Source organism: Mandrillus leucophaeus, unplaced genomic scaffold (genome assembly GCF_000951045.1).
Source record: "Mandrillus leucophaeus isolate KB7577 unplaced genomic scaffold, Mleu.le_1.0 Scaffold203, whole genome shotgun sequence".
In the NCBI taxonomy this organism is placed as follows: domain Eukaryota; kingdom Metazoa; phylum Chordata; class Mammalia; order Primates; family Cercopithecidae; genus Mandrillus; species Mandrillus leucophaeus.
The window spans coordinates 2,206,133-2,218,194 of record NW_012102066.1 but is presented as its reverse complement, the minus strand read 5'-3'; the positions used below and the strand labels follow the sequence as shown (position 1 = coordinate 2,218,194).

Here is a 12,062-nt window from a genome sequence, read left to right as displayed (position 1 = left end):
CTCTTCTTTTCTTGGTTAATCTTGGTGATGATCTATCGATTTTATTTATCTTTTCAAAGAACCAACTTTTTGTTCCATTTATCTTTTGTATTTTTTTATTCACTTGCAAAGATTTTAATTAGAAAAGATTTTAAATTTTAAAAAAAGTGTTTTAAAAAACATTTAGCAGAATTATACTTTGTGGGCCATACAGGTTATTGGTTCAGATTAATGTAATCAGGCCTTATAAGGTTTGTTTTCTGTGTTCCGTTCTAAAGAGCATAAATATTAAATGCCTCTAAAATACACTTCATTCAAAATGGTTTAATTACAAAACACAATTTGAGCACAAAACAATGCATTATGGTCTCATGGATACAGTTACAAAACACTGTAATGAAAAATTAACAGCCTCAAGTAGATAATACTGTACAACCCTTGCTCAACAAATGACATTTTAAACACAGGGAGAAAAAGCCCGAACGATGTCAATTAGTATTGGTCTTTTAGGTATATTGAATATGATTAAAGAAGAAGTTTTCAAATTCTTAGTAGTGGTATTAAAATTAAGTTACTTTCTAAACTATATTAAAAACAGCACTAAGTCTTCAAAGAACTTAAGTTGTTAAAAAAAACTTTGACTTCCCAGCTGGCAATATGACCAAAATATACAAGAATGCAAATCACAAGTGACGGCACAGAGATGCCACTGAACATTTCACATTTCGTATGGATCTAGGATGGTGTTCATTGGTACATACGTGCCATAAACTGGACTTTCTTGGCTCAATGACACGTGTAGAAAATCATGATTCTTATAAGAATCTCTCATAAAGTCCAAGAACAAATCTATTCGACCAAAAAATCTAAACTCTGCACTTTTGTTTCTTTAAAAAAAAAACAGTGTAAACCAGGTTTTTAACCTAATAAGAGAAAATCCATTTTTAAAAGTCTCATAGCTGTATCCATCTTCCTGTTCAGCTGAACGGATGAAGCACAATAGCCACAATTTTGTTACAGACTAAAATCCAACAGGTAATTCCAACACCACCTGCTATTCTAGTAGGAAAGGCTACCAGGTGGTCTGGAGGGGTTATCCATTTTCTCCGGACAACAGCCACGGCGACAGAATAATACTTCCAAATGAGTGAGATCATCAGGGCAACCTGCAATACATAGAAAGTGACACTTGTCATCCATTTTATCTTGGCTAATTGAGTTGTCTGAGCTTTCACGTGGGTTTTGAGCTTATCCGCCATCTTGTTGATCTTTCTTTCTAGCATGGCATAGCTGGCAAACTCCTCCATCATGTTGACCATGGAGAGTTCCTACCTGGACCTTGGAGAGATCCTGCGTGGATCTCCATTCTCATTTGTGACTCCTGCCCTGCGTCTGCCTGCAGCACCCTGGACATGAATGATGAGAAGGACAGGAGGAGGATCCTAAGAACATTGCACCCAAACAGGAAGCTGAGCACCAGCAACCACGCCCAGTGGTTGGCCACCGCTGAGCTCATCCTGGGATGCTCCTGGCTGCGCTGGGTCCGCTAAGGTGGTTTAATGCTCTATTTTTGTGTTTGTTGGACTCCTGCTGAGAGGTGGCGCTTTCCAGAGAGTATCAGCTGTGGTAGTATGGAGAGGAACTGGCAGTGGGCAGGGCCCTAGAACTTCCAAGAGTATATGCCATTTGTCTTCAGCTACCAAGGTGGATAGGGAAGGCCCATCAGGTAAGGTCAGGGCAGGGCGTGTCTGAGCTCAGACTTTCCTTGGATGGGTCTTGCTGCGGCTGCTGTGGGGGATGCGGCTGAGGTTCCCAGGTCAATGGAGTTGTGTACCTAGGAGGATTATGGCTGTCTCTGCTTAGTCATGCGGGTTGTCAAGGAAGTGGAGAAAAGCCAGCAGTCACAGGTCTCACCCAGCTCCCACTCAAACCAAAGGGTCAGTCTCACTCCCACTGTGACCCTTCTAATAGCCCCGAGTCTGTTTCCAGGCAGTGGGCAGCAGGGCTTGAGAACTTGCCCCAGGCTACCCACTTCCCAGCTGCAAAAGATAAGGGCTTGGTTCTTCCCCACCTGTGGAGTCTGCACTCCGGATTCGTGCCCTCCCCTGAGTTCTGGCCAGGAGGCTTCTCGCCTGGTTCAAATTGCTACAAAGTTCAGCTGGAGGCTTTCTTCTCCCTGTGGCATTTTTCCCTGCGCCTCTGGCTGTCCTCCTGAAGGATCGCTGTGTTGCCAGGCCTGAATGGCCTGCCTGGGGACCCAGAGAGCTCCCAGGGCCTTATCCTGCTGCTTCCTCTGCCCCTGTATTTCACTCTGCTCTCTAATTTTTTTTTTTCCTAAGACAGAATCTCGCTCTGTCGCCCAGGCTGGAGTACAGTGGTAAGATCTTGGCTCACTGCACCCTCAGCCTCCTGGGTTCAAGCGATTCTCCTGCCTCAGCCTCCTGAGTAGCTGGGATTATAGGCATGCACCACCATGCCTGGCTAATTTTTGTATTTTTAGTAGAGACAGGGTTTCACCATGTTGATCAGGCTGGTCTCGAACTCCTGGCCTCGTGATCCGCCCACCTCAGTCTCCTAAAGTGCTGGGATTACAGGCATGAGCCACCATGCCCGGCCTACTCTCTGAATTGACTCAGCTCCAGGTAAGGTCAAAAACTTCTCCCACATACAGACCTTCAGTTTCCCCAGTGCGGATATGTGGAGCATCTCTTTTTTCTACTTCAGCAGTTGGGGCACTTACAGTATTTTGGGTGTCTCCCAGGTCCTGCAGGAGCAATTGACTTCTTTCAGAGGATCTGTGGGTGCTCTCAGGATTCCTGGTTTCAAGAACATGATTTCATTCTCATTGACTAATAGACTGGCTACCTGCAATAAAATTCAGTTTTAATTATTTTTTCAATATGACAAGTTCAAAGAAGGTTGTACTTTCTGGTACATTTAGAATTTTCCTGTTTTCTAGAACATAATTATACTATGAATTCATTTAAAACTCAGCAGCTTAGCTTTTATTCTTATATGTAAAATTAGGATATAACTTACGATGTTTTAAATATTATTTTCTTTGAGAAAGAAAACCAGTACCATCCAAATTGATGAAATTGGTGACTATGCCAAGAACACATCCCTTCCAATTAATTGAAAAGTTGATGAGCCGTTAGTGCTGACGTCTCTGAGCAATTTGCAAAGTAAGGAAAAGGAATTTTACCATTTGTACCTTTTTTCAGCCACATTTCTCTCTCCCAATGACCTGTAGAGTGTCCCCAAGTTCTCCAGGGCCATGTGATGACTTGGGCTCAGTTGGATGGCCTATCACTGATGGGCCACGACCTTTTCTGAATGTCCTCTAACCATTTATAGGCTGGTAAGAACAAAACACTCCTTATTTATAAAACACTTATGCAAGATAATCTTCCCCAGTGATTTGTAAGCAACATAATGCAAGTTAAAAGTTACACAAATTAAGTAATTAAAAACTATAATAGACCTTAAGAGAGTGATTAATCTAATCTTCTTCCTTCTACCTCAACAACAAAGACAATTAAACTTTCAAATCAACCCACTATCCACTCTATTTATCTTGCCGGCAATATACTTTGTCTTTGCCTTTGTTTTTTCATACTTATGAAGTTCCTCCAATTCCTCCCCTGACACCTGCTATCTATAGGTTTGTCTGTCTGGTATCTCATCTCCAGCCAATCAAACTTGTATTCTAAAGCAGACTGCCTCAAAGAATTACTGTGCAAAGAATAATCATTCCATTAGGGAAAATGTATACCTGATCCAGTTATCCAAGTTCAGAAATCTTACTTGGAAACTACTTGAAGAAAGTTATCTAGAGAAAAGAGACCTGATTCTACTTCTTGCTCTGAGGCACTCTTGCCCTAGGATCTTTGCCAATGTATTTAATCTCTTTGTGCTTTAGCTTCTTAGTCTGTAAAGTGGTCATTTTGTCTATTTGTTTTTATTTCTATAAATCAAAGGGGTTTTAGGTAGCTAATTAAAATACTTGCCAGGATCACATGAGATCATGTAAGCAAGCATCTTAATCCATGTACAGAACTAGACAAATACAAGGTAATGTTGTTATTAGTATATGGTTAAAGTCCTGTTCAAGTAAATATCATTAAAATAAAACTGTATCTTTAAAAAAAACAGTTCAAGCTCTAACTGATAATATTTATTCAAAGCAATATCTTCAAAGTGTAGTAATTAAGAAAGACCTTGAGAAATTGCTACAGGATAATTTTCTTTTTGCAATAGTCAATTATTTTATTCCTCTTATAAGATACAGAGATATTTGAATAAATAAGTGTTCCTGATCACCTCAAAATGTCACATTAGCTAGTATATTGGGTCACAAAAATTTTTTACTAAGACACCTCAAAAAGCAAAAGAAAGAGGTTTTAATATTATTATATTACATACCAATATAATACATATGTACAATAATGTATAACTAGGTACAGTTTTATTATACATAAAAATTAACATCATTACTGTCATTGCTTACTATTATTCTCTTTGTGAATAGAAATAAATAATGAAATGGTCCTAAGTTAGGCAATGGCAAAGAGAAAAATGTTTAAAGCATGCTAAATTACAAACTGAATAATTGATCATATGAGTCTGTAATAATGAAGAAGCACCATGTGTCAGAGGAGTGATTGAAGAACTTAAGTGTTATATAAATATGGAGTGTTTTGTACTTACCAGCCTATAAATGATTAGAGGGGATCCAGGGAAGGTCGTGGCCCATCACTGATAGGCCATCCAACTGAGCCCAAGTCATCACATGGACTTGGAGAACTTGGGGAAACTCTAGAGGTCACTGGGAGAGAGAACGTGACTGAAAAACTGGTACAAATGGTCCCTTTTCCTTACTTTGCAAGTTGCTCAGAGACTTCAGCCCATCAACTTTTCAATTAATTGGAAAGGATGTATTCTTAGGATAGTCACCAATTTCATCAATTTGGATGGTACTGGTTTTCTTTCTCAAAGAAAATAATATTTAAAACATCATAAGTGACATCCTAATCAAGAACTGGTTAGAACATGAGGTTAATGAGCCAAACGTGGAATTAATTCCCATGGAAACTAGTAACTTTAGCAATGGGAGTGGATGAAGGACTGTGCAGAGGCCAGAGCAAGTCTATTTCCTTGGAGAGAGTGATTCTTGGGCTGAGGCCTCACGTTGGTGTCTTAGTAGAAGGAGGCATTGGTTTATACACCGGGAGGCGTCTGACCTTTTTTTAAAAAAAACCTTTTTCTTGATATAATCTCAAAGACCATGTTGGCACAAGATCCAAGCCTCCCTACTTCTAAACGTAGACATTTTGGAAATGTACCTTTTTAAAAAATAAAGTGTGATGATGCTCTGTTCTTAAAACTGAGCAAGTGGCCCACAAAGGGGGATACTATCACCCTTCGGAGTGCTATATTACAACACCAATGGTGCAGAGAAGCTATGCACATTTTTTTGGGAAACTGCAACTCTTCAACCTTACAACAGGGAATTCTGCCTGGCATTAGTAAGTAGAATACCAAAAAAAAAAAAAAAAAAAAGTAAACGGGACCAAGGAAAATGAACATGGCATGTAACATAGGAAGGCTTTGATAATCCTCAAAATGGAACCAGAGTATCAATAGTCCATCGATGTTATAAGTACAGTTAACCCTTGAACAACATGGGTTTGAACTGCTGGGCTTACTTATATGTAGATTTTCTCCTGCCTCCTGCCGCTGAGACAGCAGGATGAACCCCTCCTCTTCCTCCTCCTCCTTAGCCTATTCAGTGTGAAGAAGATGAGGATAGAGACCTTTACGATGATCCACTTCCACTTAATGAATAGTAAACATATTTCTCTTCTGTATGATTTTCTTCATAATATTTCTTTTTCTCTAGTTTACTTTGTTGGAAGAATAGACTGCATAATACATAGACAAAATATGTGTTGATCGACTGTTTATGTTATCAGTAAGGGTTCCAATCAACAGTAGGCTATTAGCAAAATTTTGGAGGAGTCCAAGGTTATACACAAATTTTCAACTGTATGGGGGTGGGCACCCCTAACCTCTGTGTTGTTCAAGGGTCAACTGTATCAAGATGACCCCCAGGTCAGATCCACTTACCAAAGTCATAGTTACCAAAAAAATTTAAAAAGCTTTATCTCACAAAAGTCTCTTAAAATAAGTTCTTACTTCTCACTGGAAATGTAATTCATGAAATTTTTCTGACAAACACATTGTTGAGTTAAAAACATAAGAAATCTTTCAACAATATGGCTCTGGGTCATGATTTGATATATTTAGTCAACGTTTTGTTTAAAAGAACAAATCATTTCTGTGGTTTCTTTTAGCCATCTCTGCTAGTCACATATGCATACATAAACATACACGCAAGCGCACACACACACACACACTCAACTATAAACTATGATACATGAAGCCCTAGCTATGTGTCACTAAATAAATGCTGAAACTTTTTGCCAGGAGAACAAATACAATGTATTGTATTGTATATACATATATATGTACATATATATATTATATTTAGTACTTTGCATATATACTATAATATAATATAGTGCACTGAGGCATTTTCCCAATGCTTCTATTCATAAGGTAATAACAAAGTCTTCTAAGCCAAAGTCCATGTGATTTTATAGGCTCAGGTTTTGGCTATGATGAGTCAGACAAAGAAGCTTAATAGACAGCCAATCACATTGTGTCAGAGGAGACGAGATGCTTTGAATGCTATTGCCTCTCGTCAGCAATCTACAGCAAGCAAGAACACCACAGCAAGAAAGCCACTCTTTGGTGTCATGTATGGACTCAAAAGTAACAAAGATAGCATAAATAATTCATAAATTTGCACCTCAAAAAGGTTGAGCAATCTTGAATATTGTTGATTGGCATATTATCCTGTCTTGTAGGAGCTTTTCACTGATATGCCATCAAACTAAGAGTTCCCTCTGAAATAATAAGGCTTTTTAGCTCACCTATGAGCTAAAGATTTTATGTGGTATTATCTCATCTTGTTCTCAGCAATCTCTATAATAAATAGAGACTGACATTCGTGCATAGCATGCTTTGCTATCTCATGTTGATGTATATAATCTTGATAACACTCCTGTGAAGTAGATGAACAGCCTTCTGTAGATGCTGTTATTATTTATCTCTATTTTAAAAGCCACACAACTGGTAAATTCATGAATAAACTCAACAAATATTATTTAATGTCTTATCTTCAGTTTTTTTATTATTCAGGGTCCCATGAGACATTCTGTGCATACCAGGAATTATATGATAAGAAGAAAAAAGACACTGTCTTTGTCCTCATGGAGCCTACAGTCCAGGAGGATCCAGACATTACGGAACTAATCACAAAACAAATGCAGAATTATAGCTGTGCTGACTGGTGTCATAAAGGGTGACATGGCTCCTAGAAAGCATAGAATCAAGGTACCTAAATGGTCTAGGAGGTCTTGTTTTCCTGTGGAGTGATGTGGAGGTGAGGGCTGGGTATGAATAGGATTTTTAGGGTAAGGAGGTGGCAAAACAACATATGCAAAGGCCCTGTGGCAGCAGTAAGTGTCCTGTGCGAGAGATGGTATGAGGGAGCAGGGGCATGGTGTGAGATGCAGATGCGGGGGTTTGGTGGGGACTAGACTCACAGAACTTGTGAGCCAGGCCAAGGGTTTTATAGCTTTATTCGGACAAGGTTTGAAGAGAACAGCAATGTGGTAAGGTTTGTCTTTGAAGGGCTCTCTTGCTCTAATGTGGGCAATGGGTGCTGGGGACAGAGTAGGCACCAGGAACCTGACAGGGCTGTTGGAGAGGTCCAGAGAAGGGGCAAAGCTGACCTCAAATGAGTTTTCTTTCAAATATTTCTTTCACACAACCTTGCTGCACAGTGATCAGGGACATTTCATTGTCATGAATCTATAAATAGGAAACCTAGAGTATAGGAGCATTATTTTATTAGGGCTACATCGGTGCTCAATGAAAAAGTCAAGAAAAACAAAGAATGTGAGTGTTTTGATGCTCACCCCACTATACTATTTCACAGACCTGCCAGCTAATACATAGGAATAAGAATTATAAATCTTGTTTTAGCAGGTTTTCCTTTTAGTCTGCTTTCATTCTGTCTTAATTTGCAACCTCTGCAGGCATTCTGGCTGAAATCAAAGGACCCTGAAGTCATATATGAGCTTTGCACAAAAATAAACTAAGAAAGCAAAATTTGACAAAACTCTTGAAGCATGAGCATTTACTTGAGTCAAGACATTACATTTATGAATTAAGATTCCTTTCATCTTTAAACGTATATAGTAAAATCTAACATCATTGACATGTTTATCTAATGTATCTTTTGGTTCATTGACAGTATGTTTTAAATTTGGTTTCATAATTGAGCCTTCAGTTTTTTATTATTCAGGAACCCACAGTATCTCAGGATTATCATTTTCAGTTTTCCCTTTCTGTTTGCCTACAAAAACCCTGTCTTCCAGCTCAGCAGCACCTGAATATGTTTTGGGCATTGCTACCTCTGTGCCTGTTCATGTTCTTGTGACAGCCCACCCCGCCCTGGCTTGACCACTGCTCATTCATGAAGCCACACCTTGTTTCTTCCTTTCTTGGGAAGCTTTCCCTGACTACCCCAGCCACTTTGAGCTTGCTTCTGCAGAACTCTTCAAACACTGTCTATATCCATCATTTGAAAGTCACAATCTGTGGAACTGTGGTGTTAGGTCTCTCTATAACTATGTTATATCTTCCACTGCACTGGAAGTCCTTTAAGAAGAAAGACTGATTCCTTCTGTTTAAAACACTATGTCTTGCATCCAGTAGGTGTTTAATATCTACAGCATTAAAATAAAAAGTATACATAGTTTGCTCATTGATAAACATTTACAAATAAAGGCACTGTGTGTTTTCCTTTTATTGGGCAAAGCCATTCCTTGGGCTCTGTGATGTCTTAAACTCATGCCAATTATATCTTGGACAAAATTTCAATTGACAAAATTATGTCTGAAAGTGAACAAGCGGCTTTTGAAAAATAAATGCAAAGAAATTTGGAGAAACTAAATTGGTGTCGAACCTCCATAGAGAAAACAATGCCAAATTTCAGACTGAAGTTATCTGGATAATCTCTCATCTGGTAAAAATTTTCAACATTGACCTTCTTAAGTTTTTTATTAACATAATTTTATAATACATTTATAAATATATACTATATGCATATATACATATGTAAACATGTTGGTAAAATTATAAGGACTTAAAAAATAAAGGCATTTGCTGATTGACCAATGGATCAAATAGTCTTATGTGGAGGATAAATATATTTGAGTTAATAATAACAGCTAAAATGTGTTGGGTACTTACCATGTGACAGGCACTATTCTAAGAGCTTTATATGTATTAACTAATTAAATGTTGATAACCACCCTATAAGTTAGATAATATTATTCAGACAGGATTTGAGCCCATAGATTTAACTACTACACTATACTCCTTCTCTGGTTAAATATTAATTACTCCAAGAATACATACCCTGCAAGTTTAATCATTTCTTTAAATAGCATAGTGTTTTTATTATTTAGTTCTTTTAATGAAACTAACACAACGAAGGGGTGGACCAAAAAGAAAAATACTTGGAGAGGGGTGGATAATGCTCTTTGAATATTTGAAGACATTTACTGTGGCAAGAGAAATTCATTTTGTGTTGCTCTAAATAGATTGGGTATAAAACTAAAGCTGATAGTGCATACAGGAGGAATAAACATTTCAGCTTAAAATAAAGAGATGTCCAGTCTTTATAGACTTTTTTCATTAATGATCCAATCTTCTTTTAAGAACATTCAGGAATCCTGAACAAGATGGCCGAATAGGAACAGCTCCAGCCTCCAGCTCACAGCGCAAGTGACACAGAAGACGGGTGATTTCTGCATTTTCAACTGAGATACCAGGTTCATCTCACTGGGGAGTGCTGGACAACCGGTGCTGGTCAGCTGGTGCAGCCCAACCAGTGAGAGCTGAAGCAGGGAGAGGCATTGCCTCACCTGGGAAGCACAAGGGGGAAGGGAATCCCTTTTCCTAGCCAAGGGAAACTGAGACACACAACACCTGGAAAATAGGGTAACTCCCACCCTAATACTGTGCTTTACCAAGGATCTTAGCAAATGGCACACCAGGAGATTATATCCCACACCTGGCCAGAGGGTCCCATGTCCACAGAGCCTCCCTCATTGCTAGCACAGCAGTCTGAGATCTAACTGCAAGGCAGCAGCGAGGCTGGGGGAGGGGCGCCCGCCATTGCTGAGGCTTAAGTAGGTAAACAAAGCTGCCAGGAAGCTCAAACGGGGTGGAGCCCACCTCAGCTCCAGGAGGCCTGTGTGCCTCTGTAGACTCCACCTCTGGGGACAGGGCGTAGCTAAACAAAAAGCAACAGAAACCTCTGCAGATGTAAATGACCCTGTCTGACAGCTTTGAAGAGAGCAGTGGGTCTCCCAGCATGGAGGTTGAAATCTAAGAACGTACAGACTGCATGCTCACGTGGGTCCCTGACCCTTGACTAACCTAACTGGGAGACATACCTCACTAGGTGCAGACTGACACCTCACACCTCACATGGCTGGGCACACCTCTGAGACGAAGTTTTCAGAGCAAGAATCAGACAGCAACACTCACTGTTCAGCAATATTCTATCTCCTGCAGCCTCCGCAGCTGATACCCAGGCAAACAGGGTCTGGAGTGGACCTCAAGCAAACTCCAACAGACCTGCAGCTGAGGGTCCTGACTGTTAGAAGGAAAACTAACAAACAGAAAGGACACCCACACCAAAACCCCATCAGTTCATCACCATCATCAAACACCAAAGGCAGGTAAAACCACAAAGATCGGGAAAAAGGCAGGGCAGAAAAGCTGGAAATTCAAAAAATCAGAGCTTATCTCCCCCTCCAAAGGAACACAGCTCATCACCAGCAACGGATCAAAGTGGGATGGAGAATGACTTTGACGAGTTGAGAGAAGAAGGCTTCAGTCAATCAAACTTCTCAGAGCTAAACGAGGAATTACGTACCCAGTGCAAAGAAACTAAAAACCTTGAAAAAAGAATGGAAGAATGGATAACTAGAATAATCAATGCAGAGAAGGCCATAAACGAACTGATAAAGATGGAAACCATGACACGAGAATTACGTGACGAATGTACAAGCTTCAGTAACCGACTCGATCAACTGGAAGAAAGAATATCAATGATTGAAGATCAAATGAATGAAATGAAGCGAGAAGAGAAGTCTAGAGAAAAAAGAGGAAAAAGAAATGAACAAAGCCTCCAAGAAATATGGGATTATGTGAAAAGACCAAATCTACATCTGATTGGTGTGCCTGAAAGTGAGGGGAAAAATGGAACCAAGTTGGAAAACACTCTTCAGGATATCACCCAGGAGAACTTCCCCAACCTAGTAAGGCAGGCCAACATTCAAATTCAGGAAATACACAGAACACCACAAAGATACTCCTCGAGAAGAACAACTCCAAGACACATAATTGTCAGATTCACCAAAGTTGAAATGAAGGAAAAAATAGCACTAGATGCCCACAAGAGAAAGCTGGAAAGATCTAAAATGTTAAGAGAAAGGTTGGGTTACCCACAAAGGGAAGCTCATCAGACTAACAGCAGATCTCTCGGCAGAAACTCTCCATGCCAGAAGAGAGTGGGGGCCAATATTCAACATTCTTAAGAAAAGAATTTTCAACCCAGAATTTAATATCCAGCCAAACTAAGTTCCATAAGTGAAGGAGAAATAAAATCCTTTACAGATAAGCAAATGCTTAGAGATTTTGTCACCACCAGGTCTGCCCTACAAGAGACCCTGAAGGAAGCACTAAACATGGAAAGGAACAACCGGTACCATCCATTGCAAAAACATGCCAAAATGTAAAGACCATTGATGCTAGGAAGAAACTGCATCAACTAATGAGCAAAATAACCAGCTAATATCACAATGACAGGATCAAGTTCACACATAACAATATTAACCTTAAATGTAAATGGACTAAATGGTCCAATTAAAAGA

At 39.5% G+C, this 12,062-nt stretch overlaps 1 pseudogene; it reads right to left on the bottom strand.

Moving 5' to 3' along the window:
• Positions 1-868: 868 nt before the first annotated feature.
• On the bottom strand, positions 869-1,521 carry LOC105539350 (annotated as a pseudogene).
• Positions 1,522-12,062: the final 10,541 nt, after the last annotated feature.